At 42.7% G+C, this 21,014-nt stretch overlaps 1 pseudogene; it reads right to left on the reverse strand.

Moving 5' to 3' along the window:
- Positions 1-741: 741 nt before the first annotated feature.
- Positions 742-852, reverse strand: LOC142432937 (small nucleolar RNA SNORA42/SNORA80 family; annotated as a pseudogene).
- Between the last annotated feature and the right edge of the window lie 20,162 nt (positions 853-21,014).

The raw sequence follows: 21,014 nt of genomic DNA on the forward strand, positions 1-21,014 counted from the left end.
CTGACCTTTCAGCATAATTGCGTGTGGTCCAAATTAATTGTTCTGTTCTATTGTGCATTGAATAATAGGGATTCTAAAATGAGACTAATTATGCAGATACCTGATAGAGAGGGGAGTCTTAGAGTGAGCTCTTTTGGGTGCCTGGAATTTAGACTATAAGGTAGAAAATGGCACTTAATTAACTAATAAACTGACTGACAAGACTGACTCCACAGGAGAGTTCTAGTCAACACAATTCAGAAAATAAGATCTCCCTTAATGGAAATGTACTAAAATTGAGTTTACATGCCAAACTAAATATTGTCATGATTCAATACGCCACTGAGAGAAATATTTTATATGAACCTATTGTGAAAAATATCCCAAAATATATTTGACTATTTTCATTACCTAATTGATTTGTCCATTAGCTTATATTTGAAACATGAACACCATTGTGGCTTTGCATAACAAATCTTAACCAACAAAAGCATTGTCTGTAAATCAGTTCAGCCTCATCCTGACCCTATAGGACAGAATAGAACTACTCCATAATCTCCAGGGCAATGATCTTTACAGAAGTAGAATGGCTCCTCTTTCTCCCAGGAAGCAGCTAGTGGATTCGCATTGCCAACTTTTGGTTCGCAGTTGCAGGTGAGCACCTTAAGCAAACCCTAAAAGTGCATATTAAAAGATCTACATTTAAGGCCTATTTTGTCACTAAGCTGCGTGTTATTGGCTGATTCCCCACGCCCCCCTACTCATTGTTCAACCCGCTTCAGTGCCTGAAGCCCACGGGGTAAAGCCAGGCTTTGGCATGGGTCACTATGAGAGGCCCATGGGATCAGACCTGCCATAAATCCAAACCCATGCACAATTGGCTGATTTAAAGACCTTACCCACTGCAGTTCGAACTTTCTCCACTCAGAGAAATCCTGTAGGACAACGTAGAATGGCTTCTGAGGGTTTCTGAAGCTCTCAGTCTTTGCAGATACAGACTTCTATAACTTTCTTCTGCCAAGCAGTTGCTAAGTGTTAACTGCAGTCAAGAGCAGCCAATTGCACTATGTTTTAGGGTACACAAGAGACCCCGATCTGAACTATAATTTAAGGAGAACATTTATTAAGGGAGGTTATTAGCCCAAGGTCATAATGGCACTTGAGCATTTACAGTCAGGACACTAGTTTTAGCATGGAACAAAGAACACTATCACAAATTCACGAATGGTGGTAGATCAGTACATTACAGCCACACGTGGGACAAGTGAAACTGCCACAGGACCACGATTGGGCCAGGGACATTATGTTTGATAGAGGTGCTTATAAGATCGGTCCAGGACCTTCCAAATGAGGTAGTCAAGATAGAACTGATAGGGCATGACTTATAACTCCAACTCCAGTATGGTGATTTCCACCAAGGACATACCCAGGCGAGCCCCTGAGAGAAACTGTCCCTCCCTGAGCTTGCTGGAGAGGGATGGAGGTAAACCAAAGTCCAATGTCCTCTGCCAGAGAACAAGACTATCTACACACACCCCTGGTTAAGGATCTGAAGGAATTCAATGGAGGCTTCATCCACCGGGGGAGTCTGAAGATGGAATTTGGACTTGCATTGTTGTCGTCCATCGTCTTCTGCAAATGTGGTCCTCAGCATTCGAGCTCCACTACAACTCTGAGGGCTCCTTTTAGGGACCTTAGTGATTGTCCAAACAAGAGTCTCAGATGCGTTTATTTTCTGGGGCAGCTCTTCTCTGCCCTATGAGGTCACTATGAGTTACTCTGCCCCATACAGTGAGGCAGTGTCTCTCCACTTACTTGAAGTCCTGGCTATGACTGTAGGGTTGGCACAGAGGGCCTCTATCACCTGGCCATTAGTGCCAGATTACAGGAATCCGCTGGATTAAAAAGATTCTGAATGTGGCTGAATCGTCCCTCTGATTACTGCTTCCCCTGTTCGTTGTGCTCTCTGCACATATACAGGCTCAGAGAAGCACTTTATTTTAATTATTTTCAGACAAAAATCTTAGAAGGAAAGGCACAAACTGGGAACATCAAGTTTTATTCGAACAAAGATTGTATATTAGAGAGCTTCACAATTCTAGAGGCTCGCAATCTCAAGGAGGCATCGGGGGTGTGCAGGGGCTGACTCCTAATGAGAGGGGGAAGAGAGCCAGGGGAAGATTTTTAACACTCAAATAAGACTGGGGGGGGGAGGGTGTCTTTGATTTGGCTAGCCTTGAGAATTCTCGCCTGCATGCAACCACAGGTCTCTTGTAAGACAGGCTAGAGAAGTTCAAGTTAGGGTCACGGCTATGAAGGACTTCTAGTTGAGCTATGTTTGACAAACTATAATTCTTCTAAATGACGTTCTATTTCAATCATAAAGTAATAGCCACTTGACTCTTCAAGTTGTCAGGCAGCCAAGACAGGGACAGGGGTTGTCCGTCCCGTGCCTGCTCAGACCCCATAAAGGAGGTTTGGATGAAATCAGGCGAGCATTAGACACCTGTGAAGAAATTAATTGGGTGTGCTCCAACTCAGGCCCTGCCACCCCCAGCCAGGTAGGCATTACACCTGGGAGGCCCAATCTAGGCCCAGGGTTATGAACCCAGCCAGGTGGACTTAATTCCGCCAATAGGGTCAACCAATACCTTCCACGACGCCTCCCAGCCACAGGTTTAAAATATTCCGCCTGCAGGAAAGTGGTCTCTCTTTCTTTAACTCGCTCCTGCGCCTGCTCTGGCATGCCGAGGTCTCTGGCCTCAAGCCACCACGCGTGGGCGTGCCATCCCACGTGGGTGTCGGTATTCAGTTGTGGCCCCAGCGTGGCTTCCTCCTGATTTGACATGCTTCCCTGTAACAGCATGTACTCTTTTGGGACTGTAAAACGTGAAACTTCTCCTGTCCCTTACAAAACCCCACTTGGATTACAAACCAGGCTGCGGCGTGAATTCTTTCTCGGGCGAAGCCAAGAACCAAGGTAGGACCCTCCCGAACATCCTAACAGTCTCTTCTATCATTGTGGAAACGAGAGTAGAGAGGATGGTAAACATAACAGAGTGTAGTCGAGGGGCAGGATTGGGGGAGATTATGGCTCCACTCCCCATTGCCCACCCCTCTCTCATTCGTGCTATCCCCATTCTCACAAGGATCTGTGACTCAGCAGTTGCCCTCAGTCCCCCATGATTGACCAGTGGCTGTGTTGGACATAGTTTTAGAACCCGGTGTGGGAAGGTAATGGTGTTTCACATATTTTGTTGTGTACTATTGAGTCTAGTACACATACTTGATGTGTCACATGCCCTGTTTATGTCACTAGCTATAGCCATGACACTAGTAGATGAGGTCTCTGCTAGAGCAGTTAAACTATGCGAAGCGCTGAGGATGCGTTAGATGGGCCATATTGTGATCCCCCTGCAGCCCCTTGGTTTTCCTAGAGAGTGAATATCATTTTTTTATGCAGCTATGAAAACTGGCAGGCGACTTACCCAAAGTTGATAAAAATGCTAAGAACCAAGGTAAAGTTGAATTCCAACTTAAGCATAGGACCTACTGAACAACCTGGATTTGAATCCTGACTCTATTACCTATTTAACTTCCATAGTAATCAGTTCTTGTTTTACATACAAGGAAATTAAGGTGCATACATTTGAATGAATTTCCCAAAGGATTGTTCAACTACTAATTATCTTGTGTGGTTTCTGTGAAGCTGGAATGAAATAATGTGTGCAAAATGCTTAGCACAAGTCCCAACGTTTGAAAAGTAACCAATAAATACTGAATACTACAATTAATAGTAAAAGGATATGGTTTGGGGAATGAGGCTGCCACTTAGAAATCATGGGAGTATCAACATGATTTAGCAATTGTTTAAAGGCTGGTGGATCCGAGCCATATCTTATATAGGGCTATCCTGCAATACACAAATACTTGCCCTGAGGAGGTCGAACATTTGAAAGAGCCAAAGATGGTGAAAGACAGACAGTAAGAGAAACAAGAAAATTATTACCTGTTAACGTTCGAGCTCCTGGCCAGGAAGGGGCGGTACACCTAGTTGGGCATTGCACCTGGATTGGCCCATCTAAGCCAGGTGAATTTGATTCAGCTAATGGGGTTGACCAGTATCTTTGACCACGCCTCCAAAGCCCACCCACCACCCACCACCCACCACCCACCCCCCACCCGCCACCCGCCACCCGCCACCACCACCACCACCGAAAAGCCAGAGGTTTTGCTCAGTCAATCTCTCCCAGCAGCCCCAATGCACAGTTCAGCACAGCCGGCCTGCGGCCCAAGTCAGACCTAGGTCCCACACATTTGTGCAGCTCCTATCCTCTGTAAACTCACTTGGATCACACACTAGGCTTTGGTGTGAATTCTTTCTCTCGTGAAGCCAAGGACTGAGGTATATCTCTCCCATGAGAGGGAGAGATCTAACACACCTTTCTTGGCTGATTGGGAGTTCTCATCTGGTTTTTGATCCACATCCATTGAGCCAAAGCCTTGTCATTTAAAAGATTTGAATTACATTGAAATGTAATAGCAACATTGTTTTTTGCCTTTGAGGGATCAGACATACCATGTGTTTTAATTTATAGCTGATAAAATAGCATATCTATTTAAATTCATTTCATATGTAAGTAAAGAGCCTTTGTTGATGAGCTTTTTGGATGTTTTTAGGGATTGACAGTCTGAAGTTTGCTTAATTTCAACAATTATCTAATGACTAACTCACAATGTAAAAGGCATTAAAAAAGCCAGAATATGCCAGCATATGACATAGTAATTTTTCCTTTAATAATATTTCCTTATGAGTTGGTTAATTAATTCTTTTCACATAATAAACAAATTATATATGTGTTACGGTATTTTAAGGACTAGAACACAATTCACTTAATTGTTCATAATTATTTTAGTTTACTTTGGTTGGAAGCTATGTATAGTTCCTTCCTGTTAAAGTAAAGAATAGAATATTAGAAGGGAAAAATTGGAAATTGTAAGTATTAATTGAGCCTTTCCCAGAATGTTACCATGATAGTGTTACATAGTTTTGCAGTTGATTAAGTTTGCTTAGTAATTGCTTGTTGCAAGATAATCACATAACACCTCAGAGAACAAAAGAGTGAGAATTGCTCCATTCTTTCAGCCCCAAATACCTTTTGTGATTCACAAAGACAGAAAGTGCACCATTAACTCTCATTGTATTGAAAAACAATAATGGCATGAGCGATTGAACGTGGAGATTGAATTTTTGGCTTTCGGAGAGTTACTGAAACGTACATTTTGAAACTTTAATTTTGGTGTTAAAATTGTGTGAATATGTCTGCCTGGGAAATTTGATTGGGCGGAATTGCTATGAATGCATGCTTTTACACAAAGGTCAGTGATGATGTAGGCAATCTCTTTTAGGGTAAGCTTCCTTGCACCTTTGAAAACGATTCCTTTTTTTAGCAAGTGAGAACCTCTCAAGGAATACAAAAATATGAAAAAGATGAAAAAAAACAGGCAGCACATAGTTATATTTTCTCCTCCTAAGGCTTCCCAGTAGGGGGCGTTGTGTGCATTCATTCCACAAAGGCAGCAGGTTGCCGGCCTCAGGAAGGTGTGCTTCCTCAGGAGGAATGGTAGCTACACTGCAAAGAGAAGAGAGCTACTGATACAGCATTAACAAAAGAACCCATAAAAGCAGGATGGAAAACAGTCTAATTCCATTGTACTTTTAAAAGTGTTTCTAAACCTGTAGATGTATTTGCAGAAAACTGGTAAATTGACATGCATCCAGTGTTTAATGACCTTTATCTCATCATAGGAAGACTGCTGACTTGTACCAAGACCACTCCCAAACATGCTTGCCTTGGTAAAACATTATAAACTCCACAGCTTGCCCCAGTGTGAGGGTAAGGTGGGCGACCTGTTTTCTGGGCGGATCCCCACACATCTTGAAAGGAGCGTTGGTGTGGGGACAATGAATGAGCAGGCAGAAGGAGGTGGCGAAGCAGGTTTATTGAGTAGTAAGGTTAGATCCACTGGGGACAGGCCTCTGTAGGGTCCACACTGCTGAAAGAGCAAAACTTGTGAGACTCCCCTCAGAGCTGGCAGGCCCTTCTTGTATGTGTGACAGGGACCGTTGAGCTCAGGACCGGAGATTTTCAAAAAGGAAAAAAGCGTTCCTCTTTGGTTGGCTGGGACCCAACTGTGTCCTTATTTGTCTGGGTCCTGGGTGGTCAGACTGGAAACTTCCATGTTTCTGGTATGTGGTGACTCTTCCCTCAGACTGGCCAGGTGGTTCTCCCAGTCCTTGTCATAGGGAAACCACCCTTAGGCTACGATGAGATGTTGTCACAGAATATCAAAATTACCTCATATACTTTCCTCCCTGATAAACCGCCTCTTTTTTTCAGTCCTTGTTCCTCCAAGGGAAGTGTCCCATCACAGTACCTTAGTGCTGCTAATGACCTGACCTGACCTGACCAGCTGACCATGCACAAAGGACAGTTAGGTCACCTCACAACAAAATACTGTGTTCACGGAACTAAAAGTCACTGGAAAGACATCACCAGATCAGCTTGAAGACATATGAAAGTGAGGGGCCCAAAAACCCATATTCTGTTGAAATTCGTAACCCCTCCCTAAGGTATATGCATAACCATTTCTGTGAAATCTGTTCCTTGTTCATAATGCCCTCCTCAATTTACTTCCTGATGTATATGTAGAAAACCGTTGTTAGTTAGTTACCATCTGATTGGTTCTAATCCAGAGCGACCTTATGCACAGCAGAATGAATATTGCCTGGTCCCGGGCCATCAGCACAATGGCTCCTATGCCTGAGCCCATTATGGCAGCCATGGTGTCAATCCATCTCATTGAGGGCAAGCCTCTCCTTCACAGCCCCTCCACTTTACCGAGCGTGATGTCCTTTTCCTGAGACTCTTCTCCAAAGTCTCAGTGTCCATGCCCCCACAAGCACCCTGGTTGTACTTCTTCCAAGACAGAGAGGTTTGTCTTTTTAGGAGTCCATGGTCCTCTCAATACTCTTTCCCAGCATCACCATTCAAATGAATAGATTCTTCTCCAGTCTCTTGATTGAATGTCCAACTTTCTCATGTACACGAGGCAACTGAAAATACTGTGGCTTGGGTTAGGCACACCTTAGTGCTCAAAGTAACATTTTTGCTTTTCTCCAATACTCTGAAGAGGTCTTGTGCAGCAGATTTACCTAATGCAACAGGTCTTTGGATCTCTTGACTGCTGTTTCCGTGAGCATTGACTGTGGATTTGAGCCAGACAAAATCCTTGACAACTTCAATCTTTACTCTATTTATCATGATGTTACCTACTGGTCTAGTTGGGAGGATTTTTGTCTGCTGTACACTGCGTTGTAACCTATATCGAAGGCTGCGATCCTTGAACTTCATCAGCAAGTACTTCAAGCCCTCAGTAACAAGATTGTTTCATCTACATATCGCGGGTTGTGAATAAGCCTTATTCCAAACCTGATAATACACTCTTCGTCACATAAGCCAGTTTCTCTGATTATTGACTCAGCATACAGGTTGAATAAGAGTGGTAAGAGAATGCAACCCTGTCGCACACCTTTCCTGATTTTAAACCATACAGATTTCCTTGTTCTGTTCACACAACCATCTCTTGATCAATCTACAAGTTCATCATGAGTACAACGGAGTGTTCTGGAATTTCCATTCTTTACTAGGTTATCCGTAGTTTCTTATGGTCTACACGATCAAACATCCTGCCATAGTCAATAAAACACAAGTAAACATTTTTCTGATATTCTCTTCTTTTATCCAAAATTCATTTAACATCAGTAATGATATCCATTATTCCACATCCTGTTCTGAATCTGGCTGGAACCTCTGGCCCTGTCAGTGTGCTGCTATAACCATTGTTGGATGATCTTCAGCAAAAATTTACTGGTATGTGATATCAGTGATATTCTATAGCTTAAGCATTCTGTGGGATCATCGTTCTTTGGAATTGGTACAACTATGGATCTCTTCCAGTAAGTTGGCCAATGTGTTAGGTGTTAGTCTGGGTAGACTAGAGAAACAAATTCATAGACACATGTATGTAAGAAAGAGCGCTATCAGTAAGAGAAATTGAATATTGAGAAAACATCCCAGTCTAGTACCGATCAAGTTCATAAGTCCAATATTAGCCCAGATGTCCAATACCAATCTAAAAAGACCTCTTCAGACTCAGGAAACATGTGCAATGAAGCCAAATGCAGGATGATCACAGGTTAGTGAGTGGAAAGTCTTGTGGATCCAGTGGTTGTGTAAGCATCTCGGTGCTGGTGTGCATCTTCACGTGGCTCCTTCATCCCCCGGGCTCTAGTGTAGCTCCATGTGTCTGGTCGTCAGGAATATGAAGCAGAGAGTCTGTCTATATCTGGCCTCCAGTGAGCAATTTATCTCCATGGCACTTCCAAATGAGCTCATCAAGCTGTAACTTGATTGACAGGCTAGACTCCACCCCTTTGTAATTTGACACCAGATTACTTAACTACCACAGCCAAATAGCTGTCTTCCAAATGTCCTGGCATAGATGAGAGTGCTTTCAGTGCTTCATCAGCTTGTTGAAACATTTCAATTGGTACAGCATTAATTCATCCAGCCTTATATTTGGCTAATGCTTTCAGTGCAGCTTGGACGTCTTTGCTCAGTATCATTAGTTCTTTCTTCATATGGTTGAATGCTGACTAGTTCTTTTGGTTGCAGTGACTGTATTCTTTCCATCTTTTGAAGTTTCTTGTATCGTTTGATATTTTGTTCGTAGAAACTTTCAATATTGCAACTGGGGGCTTAAAATTTTTCTTGAGTTCTTTCAGTTTAAGATATGTTTAGTGTGTTCTTCTCATTTGGTTTTCTGGAAATGTCTTTACACATTTCATTATAATATTTGGTCTTTGTCTTCTTGAGGTACCCTTTGAAATGTTCTGTTCAGCTCCTTGACTTCATCATTTCTCCCATTTACATTAGATATTCTAAGATGAGGATGTCCGAGTCTTTCTGACATCCACGTTGATTTTTCTTTCCTTTCCTGTCTTTTTAATGACCTTCTGCTCTCTTCATGAATGATGTTCTTGATATTCTCCCTCAGCTCCTGAGGTCCACTGTGATCACTGTAAAGTGCATCAAACCTGTTCTTGAGATGGTCTCAAAATTCAGGTGGGATAGACTCAGGTCATATTTTGTTTCTTATGGAATTTCTAATATTCTTCAGCTTTAACCTGATCTTATATATGAGCAATTAATAGCCTGTTCCACAATCAGCTCCTGGCCTTCTTTTAGCTAATATTGGGCTTCTGCATGGTCTTTTCCATAGATATAGGCAATTTGACTTCTGTGTATTCCATCTTGAGAAGTTCATGTGCATGGTTGCCTTTTGTGTTATTGAGAAAAGATATTTGCTATGACCAAGCTGTTGGTTTTGCAAAATTCTGTCATACAATCTCCAGCTACATTTCTATCACCAAGTCCATATTTTCAAATTACTGTTCCTTCTCCTTTGTTTCCAGCTTTTGGATTCAAATCACCAGTAATTATGAATGCATATTGATTTCATGCTGGATGGATAGATATAATCTTATCACAGACAGCATTGTACTTCATGATGGATTTTGCAATGTCTGTTTGGACAATGAATGTCATGTCATTCCTCTTGATTGTGTTATTCTTAGTATAAAGCATTACATGATTTTCTGATTATAAATGACCCATAACATGCCATCACAGCTCACTGATGCCTAGGACACTGAACTGTACTAGTTCCATTTCATTTGTGATGATTTCCAATTTCCCCAGATTTATTTTTTGTTGACTATTCCAAGTTCCAATCATTTGCAGATTTTTGCAGCTGTTTCTCCTTGAGTTGTGTTCAATCAGCAAATGAATAACCTGAAGTGTCCATTGCCACAGGTTTCAGCTGGCTCATGTCACCATGGTCAACCTTGCTCTGAGAATCAAGTCCTTCTCAGTCACATTGTCAGTGAGTGACATCCATCTTGAGGCCACTGGATTAGGCATGAAATAAGGAGAAGTGACACAGTGTAGAGAATCCATGTCCAACTGGGTTTTCCTGCTTGTAGAGGAGTTAGAAAATAGACAAACAAAATCATTGCATATTTTTGCTTTTGTCATACCTGGAGAAGATAAACATGGTGGTGTTGGAGGGTTAAAAAGGGAGAATTTTTCCTAGTCAGAATACATCAGGAGTATTCTCTCTTTAAAGGATGACATTGAGGCTAAGACTTGGAGAAGTGGGAAAAACAAACAAACAAACAAACAAAAACCAGACACGTGAACTGGGAGTAAAGGGCGTCTAGGAGCAGTATACATGAAAACACAAATATATATTTTCAATTTTCAGGTTTACACATATGTGTGACTAGCTCCATTTCTTCCCATTATAATATCACCAGAACATTTCAGGATATTTTTATCTACCATAACAGCCAACACACAAAAAATATTAATGTATTCTTTTAAATTCCAATTTGGAAATTTTAAAAAAACAGCTAAACTTGCAAATTATGTGAATTATACAAAATGGAAAAGATGTTTTCTGGTTTTATATGTATATATAAATGATTTGTCTCCATATTTGAATTTCTAATGCTTCTGCACAGAATAGAGACTTTCTCTGCAAATAGCAACAATAGCAGTTTTTTACCAGTTGCCAGTGAGTTCACTCTGAGGCATGGTGACCCCATGCATGCCAGAGGAGAGTTTTGCTCCAGGAGGCCAGATTTCAAAAAGAGAGTGCCACATCTTTCTTCCAACATATCTCTGAGTGAACTTAAACCTCTAGTCTTTTATTTAGCAGTCAAAAACATTAACCATTTGCAAACATTAACCAAACAGTGACTCCAAAGCAGGCGCCCTGTTTATGGTAGTGGTTACCCATTGAGTTGCCAACTGCAAGAACAGCAGTTCAAACCACCAGCTGCTCCTGGAGCAAGAGGAGTTAAGAATTACAGTCTCAGAAACTCACAGGGGCAATTGTACACTGTGAATAGGTATTGACTTAATGGCAGTGAGCTTTTTTCTTTTTTTGAGAGAGACTCCAAGAAATAGCAGTAGATGACTCAACTTGAGTCTCTACGATTTTCAGACACTGTTGTAGACAAACTAAACAGGTTACTCATTTAACTATTTCAAGACTAGCGTTACAATAGTTTCCATTTTATAAGTATAACCTGACATCACAGGTTGCTAACTGTTAGTGCTTTGATTAGATACCATGTAGGTTAGCGTCATAGCCCACCCTTTCAATCGAAGGGCATATACATTTCATATTCTCCAGGCCCTTCTTTGGATTCCGTCTTAGTCTGGAAGTTCCACTGAAACCTGACCACAGTCAGCCCTGAGGGTCTTGGAAATCCTGTGGCACAGCTTCCAGCATCACAAGACATCACAGTACCACGAGCTAACAGATGGATAGTGCCAATTCTCCAAACTCAAAACCAAACCTACTGTCATAGAGTAGATGTGAATTCATAGCCACCTATAGCACAGGGTAGAACTGCCCTGTGATTTTTTGAGACTGTAACTGTTTCCCAGAGTAAAGTCTTGTCCTTCTCCCACAGAGCAGCTGATGGTTTTGAACTGCCGACCTTTTGGATTGCACTCTAACTCATAACCACTACACCACCAGGACTCCTATTTCTATTCTGGTTACCACATATTAAAATACAGCAGGCACACCTATCTGCCATAAGAAGAATTGCCCAAATTTTCAGGCAGACAATTTATATAATGTGTTAGTCTGGATAGACTGGAGAAACAAATTCATAGACACTCAAATGTATATAAGAAAGAGCTTTATATGAAAGCAACTTCATATTGAGAAAACATTCCAGCCCAGTCCAGATCAAGTCCATAAGTCTGATATTAGCCCATATGTCCAACATCAAGCTATAAAGTCCTCCTCAGACACATGGAACACATGCAATGACGCCAAATGCAGGATGATCACAGGTCAGTGGGTGGGAAGTCTTGTGGATCCAGTGGCATTGTAAGCATCTCAGTGCTGGCAGGGGTCTCCATGTGGCTTTTCCAGCACCAGAGGTCTGGCTCCATCAGTCTCTCTCCATGTGTCTTCTCCACAGGGATGTCTTGCAGGGAGTGAGGCTACGTCCTGCCTCCAGCGAGCTATTTATCTCCATAGTGCCTCTAAATGAGGTCTTCAAGCTGCTACCTGATTGACAGGCTAAACTCTACCTGTTCACTCTCAATCCTCAAATTGCCACCAGAATTTGTAACTACCACGTGTAGTGAATATAATTTCCTCCCTTGAATGTTTTCCTCTATTTTTTCCTTTAAATATTGGCACATATAATGTCTTCTCTAAATGAGGGAATATTCAGTAAACTAGTGAATTTTATCCTGACTTTTTGGTGGCCCCATGTGTTTCAGGGTAAACTATGCTCTACAGAGTTTTCAATTTTGGAAGGGATTGCCAGGTATTTATTCTATGGTACCTCCGATTAAATTGAACCTACAAACTCGTGGTTAGTAGTTGAGTGTTTAATTGCATTTCCCAGGAACTCCTAAATGCTCAATAGATATCCTACTTTGATTATAAATGCAGGACTCTATATAAAACATTTTCCATGAGTTATTTTCTTACTGGCAATCTTTTGTTATTAATTTTACCCAGGCTTGAACCTAGGCTTTGCCACTTAATGCCTGTGTGATATTGGACAAGGAGCTTAATAGATTTATGTCTCAGTTTCCCTATGTGTTAAGATGTGGACTGATTATAGAGCTTCTGACCTTAATAAGTTATCTATGATCTCCTATTAAAAGGAATATGGAATGTGATTAAATAAAAAGAATCTAATTTGTTTTAAGTTTAACATTTTATAATTTATGGTGTTCCGCAGAGCATTCTAATTACCAATTGCTCTATCACCAGAAAGATTTGAGAATTACTGATGTAGTATCTTTTGCGGAAACGACTCTCTCAAACCTTGACTTGGGTCATTGAGAAGCAGTGAACCTCTAACCTGAGTTACTCCTACTTTACAGCCTTGTAATTGCTATCCTGAATTTATCGAGGATAATCTGGAGCACACAAAACAATGTGTGTTTCAATTTCAGCATTTTAAATTGAATAGCTGATGCATCAATTTTTTGGAAATACCAATCTCAATCCTATAGTGAAACAATCAAAAAGTAAAAGCCAGATCCAATTATATAATCTGGAATGCCATTTTGTTTAAAAATTTCTTTTAGTTTAGCTCTATCTGTATAATTTAAATAACTAGACATGGTATTTTAATGGGTGATTTGGCCTACCCAATGGTCAAGTCAATGAACTGCAAAAATTGATTCTTTTTATGGTACCTGAAACCAAATCGGCCCCGTATATAAATAGACAACTTTTCTTTTAGGGCCAGAGTAAAAAGCCATTATTTTTCAAATATGGAAAACCGATTCAGCAGATGCTGTTGAATCTAATTTTAAAAATAATTTTATATGCTTATGTAAAATAACTAGATAAACATTTTTAGTTTATTGCTCAATATATAAATTTATATCACTAATTCAGTTCACCCATCAGGGGTTATTTCTCTCTCTAGTAGAAGAGGACGTTGTGCTTCCAGAGGGCATTTAACTTCTTCACATTGTCATTTTCATGAAAAGGAAGTGCCAAGTCAGAGCCTACCTTTCTACATGGCTATTTAACCCCCATCCCAAGAAAATTGTGGGGGAATGGGCAGCCCCCACCACTAAGCACGGGTTCAATGGGTGCAATTGTATGATTAATATATCTAAAGATAAGAGTAAAGTCCTAGAGAGCATGAGAAATGGAAGAGAGATTGAAATAGTGAAGTCAGCCATATTTCATGGTAGCATGCTCACCTCGGCCCTGCTTGGTGGTCCACGTGGAGATGGGGGGAGGGGAAGGAAGACAAAGGGAAAAGGACCATGGGGGTGAGGACCAGGGAGAGAGAGGGGGGGAACCGAAGAGAGGCCAAGAGCGGAGCCCAAGAGAGCTCTGTACTGCTAACCCAGGCCTATATACCTTTGGGGAGGGGGGAATGCAAGCCCCCTAATTACAGGTAAAGACATGTCACAGGAAGGGGTTGCACTATAGGTAATACAGCAGTGAGAGGGGGGCAATCTAGGGAAGTACACGCAATAGGAAGAGGAGAACGGTGACCAGATTTTAACATTGGTAAAGCAGGACACCATTGATAAAACTCATATCCTACACAGCTTTCCCCCAGATCCTGGAGGCTTCCTCCCCCCAACTACCATGATCCGAATTCTACCTTGCAGGCCTGGATAGGACAGAGGCTGTACACTGGTACATATGGGGGCTGGAGGTACAGGGAATCCAGAGTGGATGATACCTTCAGGACCAAGGGTGTGAGGGACGATGCTGGGAGAGTGGAGGGTGAGTGGGTTGGAAAGGGGGAACTGATTACAAGGATCCACATGTGACCTCTTCCCTGGGAGAGGGACAGCAGAGAAGGGGGGAAGGGAGACTCCAGATAGGGAAAGATATGACAAAATAACGATGTATAAATTACCAAGGGCACATGAGGGAGGGGGGAAAGGGGAGGGAGGGGAAAAAAAAAAGAGGACCTGATGCAAGGGGCTTAAGTGGAGAGCAAATGCCTTGAGAATGATTGGGGCAGGGAATGTATGGATGTGCTTTATACAATTGATGTATGTATATGTATGGATGGTGATAAGAGTTGTATGAGTCCCTAATAAAATGTAAAAAAAGAAAAGAGGAGAAAAAAATGATTAGGGCATAGACTGTACATATGTGCTTTATACAATTGATGTATGTATATGTATGAACTGTGATAAGAATTGTATGAGCCCCTAATAAATTGTTAAAATTAAAAAAACAAAAAAAACTCCAAAATAAAAAAAAGAAAATGAAAAATAAAACAACAAAAAACTCATATCCTGGCGAAATAGCCACATGGCAGCCGAAAACCGTATACCCTAGCTTGTCGTGCATTCTTTCCAAAAATCGGGACTATTTAAAAATGCCACGGGACATGGGACAAATTGTTAAAAATGGGGACTGTCCCGACAAAAGCGGGACGTCTGGTCACCTTTATTATGGGTATGCATGTGACAAGAAGGCCAGATCCTAGATTCAGGATGGCAGGCTAACTTTGGATGTCACTCAGCTGGTGGACCTGTTCTCTGGCTCACCATAGAGACCATTAGCATTAGGGTGCCTACAGGAACCAAGCTAATGGTCCCAAGCTTTTAGGGAGAAGTAGCCCATTGTCCTTAACAGCAGGGTGTGGGCCTACCTGAGGTGGGACTAGACAGATGTCTGGCAACTGACTGCCTTCAGGGAGGATGTCTCTAAGCATCTGACCTCCCACCACAAGTTGGCAAAAAGCCCCTAATGTTTGGCATGTCTTTGGGGGGGAGATAAAGCTGGGGAAAAGTCTCTTTATAATCCCACAAAAAATAATTTTCAAGACAGCCTTACAAATAAGACCAATGCATACATTGAATAATACATTTATATTTTTCAGTTTTGAACTTTAGAGGATCTCTTCTGTAAGCAATAGCAATTTTTCTATTGTATTTTTTCTTCCTAAATTATATTTATTTTGTTGTTGGTGTTGTGATTAGCAAAAAGTATGCCAGCTCAGCAGTTACCACATGTACAGGTTAACGACACTGATTATACTCTGAGTCATGCAACCAGTGTCACCTCCTCTCATGAGGGGTTGCTCCTTCATTAACATAAACTTACCCTCCCCCCACCTGCCCTGCAATGAATGTAAACTTTTCAGGAGCTGTCATTTGGATAGATAATTCTTTTTTAAAATAAATCCTAATCACTCTCAAAGCATTTGCTCTCCACTTAAGCCCTTTGCATCAGGTCCTCTTTTTTTTTTTCCCTCCCTTCCCGGTCCCCCCTCCCTCATGAGTCCTTGATAATCCTCAGATTGTTATTTTGTCATATCTTTGCCTATCTGGAGTCTCCCTTCCCCCCCTTCTCTGCAGTCCGTCTCGCAGGGAGGAGGTCACTTGTGGATCCTTGTAATCTCCTTTCCAACCCACTCACCCTCCACTCTCCCAGCATCGCCCCTCACACCCCTGGTCCTGAAGGTATCGTCCACCCTGGATTCCCTGTGCCTCCAGCTCCCATATGCACCAGTGTACAACCTCTGCCCTACCCAGTCCTGCAAGGTAGAATTCAGATCATGGTAGTTGGGGGGAGGAAGCATCCAGGATCTGGGGGAAGGATAGGTAATTCTTACAGGAGTAGGATACTCAAGGAAGACTTTTTTTTTTTATTACTCAAGCTAACCCTGTTTGGCTTACAGAAAACCTTTAGAGGGTATTTTTTGGTTTAGTGTTTAAAGATTACTCCAGGACAAGAGTTTCTGGGGTTTGTTCCGCTTCAATGGCTTCAGAAAGTCTAGTGTCCATGAAAATGAGAAATTCTACTGTACATTTTTTGTTTGTTCAGGATGTTCTGTGTAAGTTTTCATCAAATATTCAGCAATGGTAGCCTTGTCTATGAATTTTTCTTCATTAGGGATTTTTCTTTTCATGTGTAGCTTTGAGTTATTTTTGAGTGCCTTTTCCCTTCTGTCCACAGGACTCCCATTATTGTTTTTATATGGCCAGTTCTGGCAGATCTGAACTGTCTGCGCTTCCATTCACCCAGGGCTGCTTGAATCTCTCCTCACTGTTACAGGGTATAGTTTTCATGGCCGACAGTTTCTGTTTTCCTTGCACACTTCAGTCATATTATTCAAGTGCTTCCTGACCTCCAGTGTTTCTGAGGGAAAAGTAGTACTTATTCTTTGTGGGGATGGTGTATGTTTAATTGTTACTTTCACGTTGCTTTCAGGAGTGTGTCTTTAGTATTTGGGATCCTAAATATGGTGTTTCTTTGTGTATATCTCTTAGGGCTTGTCCTAGTTGGGGTTCTTTGATACTTTGTATGTGCAAATTTATGTCCTTCATTCGATTTGTGAATTTTTAAAAATACTTTTTCTGTGTCTCTCACTCTGATTTGCTTCTGGAGTTCCCGTGATTCATATGTTAGATCTCTGTGGTGGATCCATAATCCCGTTAAACTGCACTCCTCTTGAGTCTCTGTTCTTATTTCTCCTTAGGGTCTGGAATTTTAACTTTCTTATCTAATTTGCTGCTCTGTTCTTGCACCTTTTAAAACTTTGTTGGTAAGTTCTGTGGTGTATATCATTTCACTTTTCAGAGATCCTCAGCTTGTTCTTGAATCATTTTCATGAAACTGTTTAGGGATATGTGCATCTTTTAGTCAGTTCTCTGGGTTTAATGTCATTGCATTATATACTTTCATCACCCCCACCCCCATAACATGTCCTCCCCAGGTATGCTTTCACTCCCTTTGTCACAGGCATGTGAAAGAAACATTCTTTCGCCTTTGTTTTTCTTGTGATTTTGTTCGTTTGGTTTTGTTATGGCAGTAGAAATTTCAAAATTGTCAACATTCTCTCTTTTCTTCAGTATTTAGTGCATTTGCCCACACTTGTTCTGCAATAAACTCTTTATTGGAAGAGCCTTTGGTCTTGGCTAACCATTTCCTCTCCCTTTCTCGGGTAGCTCCCTCTCCTTCCCTTGTTTAGTAGGGATTCTAAAGCTCCAGATCTTGTGTTTCATTCTCTCCCAACGCTCTGGAGAGCATGCTGTGATCAGTGTGTGTGTAGTGGGCACACCACTCAAATGCAGTATAGTGTGCATTGCTGAATGTGTCCATCAGGAAGTACCGTCCCTCTGGGATTATTAATCCCTTCCCTTCTGCTTCTGTAGTCACGTTTGCAGTTGGAGACCCGACGCCCACACAGTTCACTTCATCGTGGGTGCTGTCTCCTAAATTTGCGTAATGTTTCCTTTCTAAATCTGTAGGGGCTAATTATAACTCAGCTGGCATTCAAGGGACTCACAGGCAGATTTTCCTTCATCTCAAGAGGAACTGGGTCTGCCATTCTGCACAAGAAGCTCTAAGAGTTCTCTGTCTTGTTGTGTTCAGAGCTCCAGTGATGCTGTGGTGGTTAGGGGTGCGGTATTTACTAATGTGATCCACCTCCTAACTCTACTATAGGGAGCCTATGTGCTCGTTTTTATTGGTCCAGCAGTTGCCAATTAGCAGTTGGGCGGGTGGGTGAGTACACTCTACAAGGATGCCTGAATTATGACATGTAGGTTTCTCTCAGACACCTGCTTTCTAGCACACAGGAGCCTCAGTCAGCAGTCTTGAGTGTCTATGTAAGAGGGAGTACACATATAAAGTGATTAGAGTGGAGAACATTTTAGGGAGGGTCATCCTGGTGGTTTTTAAGATCTGAGTTGAGCTAGGGGCTGCACCGGGACACAGTTCTGCTGACGATGGAAAAAGAGTCAATTGCAGGGATGTTCTGTAGCAGTTTGCATCAGCCTGGCACCCAACAATTAGTAGGTGGGGGCGTGATCACATCCAGTCAGACCCTAGTGAGAACTGCTTTGCTGCTATCAGAGCCCACCTGGTACATTGTGGGGTGTGAGTAAAGCCTCCACTCACGACTCCTGCTGCCTAACACACAGCTGCCTCAATCAGCCGTCCTTAGTGCCAACTGCCAGTGAGCACAGGCTAACCCTAATTCATCTCTAATGAGGTTTATCTTGCTGGCCTCAGGCCACAATTATGGGGTATGCCGGGAGGCAGGTAGAGTGCTGACTGTAGGAGCAGAATCCATTCCAGGCCCACAACACACTTTCGGGTGAGAGTGATGGATGGAGGAGCGGCTTCTGGGCTTGTCCTGTTGTAGTCAATGTTTTCCCTGTGGCACATTGGCTGTGGATGGAGCCTCAGCTAAAGATGCCTGCTTCTTAGCCTGCAGGAGCCTCCTTCAACAGTCCTCAGCACAGACTGGGCAGATAGACAAAAACAGACTCCCCCACTGGAGCCTCACCTCTTGGTTTCAGAGGCCTGACCTATGGAATGCCTAGGGAGGTGAGTAGTCTATTTGCTATGGAAGAAGGTGCTGTTACACTAGCCTTCTGTAGAAACTGGCAACAGCGTCTGGCTCAGGGAGGTGCTGGAACACTCCAAATGGATCCCCGGGGAGCTCAGCCTGGTTGCTATCAGACTTCCCCTAGGATATGTTGGCTGTGGTGTGACCTCTATAAAGAAGCATGCTTCTTTGCACACTGCGGTCTTCATCAGAAGTCCTCGGCACTAATTAACAGTGGGAGCAGGCTGATCAGCTCTGGATCCCTGAGACCTCTATTGGTTTGAAGCTCTGCACTGCTGGATGTGCCATGGAGTGCTGACTAGGCAAACAGGCTCCACTGCACAGGCCTTAAGTAGCAATTTGGCAGTAGGCCTGCAGCCAACAGTGTCTCGGGAAGGTGCTTTCACTGTCCCAACAGATCCCTGGGGAGGGCTTGGTGATGGTTTGATTTTATAGCAACTTGACAGTGAAGATAGTGGTGAACTCCAACCAGTGTGGAGATAAAGTCCATCCTATCCATCAGGTCACAGCTTGACCATGCCTCCTTGGGGACAGGATCGTTTTCTAATGGAGACACTGGGAACTTCCTTTTCTATTGCCTCTGATCACCTTCCTGCTTGCCTAGGCTGTGTATCTGGCTCTGGGAGTTGGCTGGCCATGTGGCCTGCTGACCCTGGGAGCTGTAGCACCCTGCCATGTTCTTTCAGACCTTGAATCCACACCCCTTTGCAGCCAGTGGCCTGTGATTTCCCAGTTTCCTACTTCACTTTTCTGCTTCATTCCCCTGGCAGCTGCATGAGTCCGAAGAGGTCTCTGGCTAGCATTGTACTCTGGGGTTTGTTTGTTTGAGTTGGACTGGACTGGATCTCCTTCTCGATATCAAATAGTTTCTTGATATAAAGTTCTTTGTTGTGTAGATATGAGTGCCACTGGTCTGTTTCTCTAGAAAACTCAGCTGACCACAGTTGGCCTTGATTTTTAAGGCAGAGGCTTGGGATTCTGACTCCTTTGTGAAAGCAGTGCTGTGAGGGCTGAGGGAACCAGGCGGTTTTTCTGGAACCCCATATCTCACTTCACAGTAACTGCTGGTGCTCACGGGACAAGGCTGGTGGGAGAAGTGATTTCCTACCACAAGCTTCTGATTGATTTGTTGGTTCTTATCTGACTGCGGTTGCCTGTTGCTTTCTTCTGCTCCCCAATTCAAAGCCCCACAAAGCGAAGCACAATCTTGTTGTCTGTTTTGTATTTGGTGGTGGTGGTGGGGTGCTCAGAATAAGAGTTTGTTTACACCACCATCTTCCAAGAATTCTTTCTGGGTTTTGTTTTGTTTTGATAGAAGTAATTTTCCCTTAAGCACTGAAACTGCCTGCCTGTTGTGTTGTTTGTCAAGGATCTATATTGTTATTGTTGTTGTAGGCGCCCTTGACTTGATTCAGACTCATGGAGACAAGAGAAGGAACCTTGCCTGGTCCTGGCCAGCCTCGTCATTGTTCCTGTGCTGGAATTCATTGTTGCGGCCACTGGGTCGGCTCATGCCATTGAAGACTGTCCTCTCTGGCACTGCCCCCATACTTTAGGACAGAGGTTCTTACCCTTCCTCACCCAAGTTGCCTTCTTCCTTATTTCTTGACATAGACTAGTGAGTGCTTCCGTGGCTTCATCAAGCTGGCTGAAACATTTTAATTGGTATTCTATCAGTGAAATGTGGACTTCTTCCTTTGGCTCTTGATCATATGCTATCTCTTGGAATGGCTGAATGTCAATCAATTATTTTTTGGTACGGTAGCTCTGTGTATTCCTTCCATCGTCCTTGGATGTTTCTCTATCATTCATTTTTTTACCCCTGGAGAAAAATGCCCTCTGTCAGGGAGAGGGAAAGGAGGGGGAGGTTGGGTGCAAAAAATTTGAAATGGGCTGTGATACACACACACACACACACACACACACACACACACACACACACACACACACACACACACACACACACACACACACCTCCCTCCAGATTCCTTTAGTGAAAAACAAGTTCATCTCA

The sequence above is a fragment of the Tenrec ecaudatus genome, chromosome 18 (genome assembly GCF_050624435.1).
Source record: "Tenrec ecaudatus isolate mTenEca1 chromosome 18, mTenEca1.hap1, whole genome shotgun sequence".
Lineage (NCBI taxonomy): Eukaryota > Metazoa > Chordata > Mammalia > Afrosoricida > Tenrecidae > Tenrec > Tenrec ecaudatus.